Raw genomic sequence first — 1133 nt, 5'->3', positions numbered from 1 at the left:
TGAAAACAGCAACACAGAATTTCAATGTTAATGGAAAATCAAGAAAGCATGATACTATCGAAGGAACATAATAATATTCCAATAACTGACCCCAAAGAAATGAAGAGCTATGAATTGTCTGACAAAAATTCAAAATAGTTGTTTTAAGGAAGCTGGTGAGCTACAAGAGAACACAGATAACTCAGCCAAATCAGGAAAACCATACATGAACAAAATTAGAATTTCAATAAAGAAATAGAAATAATGAAAAAGAACCAAAGAGAAATTCTAGAGCTGAAGAAAGCATCGAATAAAGAAAAATTCCATAGAGAACACCAAAAACAGATTTCATCATGCAGAAGAAAAATCTGTGAACTCAAAGACAGGTCATTTGAAATTATCATGTCAGAGGACAACAAAGAGTGAAAGGATCAAAGATAGCCTACAGGATTCATCAGACACCATGAGGGAACTAATATACAGATTATGAGAGTCCCAGAAGAAGAGAGCAAGAAAGAGATGTAAAGCTTACTTAAAGAAATAATGGCTGAAAACATTCCAAATCTTGAAAAAGCTATTTATGGATATCCAGGAACACGAAGGTCAAAGGTGCCCAAAGAGGATCAACTCAAATTGAATTTCACCAAGACACATTACAATCAAACTGTAAATAATCAAAGACAAAGAGAATTTTTTTTTTTTTGGTCCCCGTGAGGGGAAGTGCACCGTTCCTGGAGATACTGCAATACCAGGTCGATGCGTGGAGCGGACAGAGCAAGCTCCTATTCCGACTCCCAGCTCCAAAAATCCATTTAATATATTGTCCTCGGATAGAGGACGTATCAGATATTAAACTGATAAGAACAGATACTACACTTGATCTTAGCCAAAAGGCCGAGAAGTGATGACAAAGAGAATTTTGAATTCACCAAGAGAAAAGTGATTCATTCCATACAAGAGAAACTCCATAAGATTCTAGATTTCTCAGTAGAAACCTTGCAGTTCAGGAGAGAGTGAGATGATATGTTCAAAATGCTTTAAGAAAAATTTAAAAAGCCTACCAAGAATACTTTACCCAGTAAAGCTGTCCTGTGGAAATAAAGAAGAGATAAAACTGCCAGCCAAACAAAAAGTGAGGTAATTAATCATGACTA

General features: G+C 35.6%; 1 non-coding gene across 1 annotated transcript; it reads right to left on the bottom strand.

The window, feature by feature from the left end:
- Positions 1-694: 694 nt before the first annotated feature.
- Positions 695-885, bottom strand: LOC112414623 (U2 spliceosomal RNA). Its single transcript, XR_003006193.1, has one exon. It is a non-coding gene; the product is annotated as a U2 spliceosomal RNA (small nuclear RNA).
- Between the last annotated feature and the right edge of the window lie 248 nt (positions 886-1133).

The sequence above is a fragment of the Neophocaena asiaeorientalis genome, unplaced genomic scaffold (genome assembly GCF_003031525.2).
Source record: "Neophocaena asiaeorientalis asiaeorientalis breed wild unplaced genomic scaffold, Neophocaena_asiaeorientalis_V1.1 scaffold313, whole genome shotgun sequence".
Lineage (NCBI taxonomy): Eukaryota > Metazoa > Chordata > Mammalia > Artiodactyla > Phocoenidae > Neophocaena > Neophocaena asiaeorientalis.
Note: the sequence above shows the minus strand (reverse complement) of the source record. Positions and strands in the feature narration are given on the sequence as shown.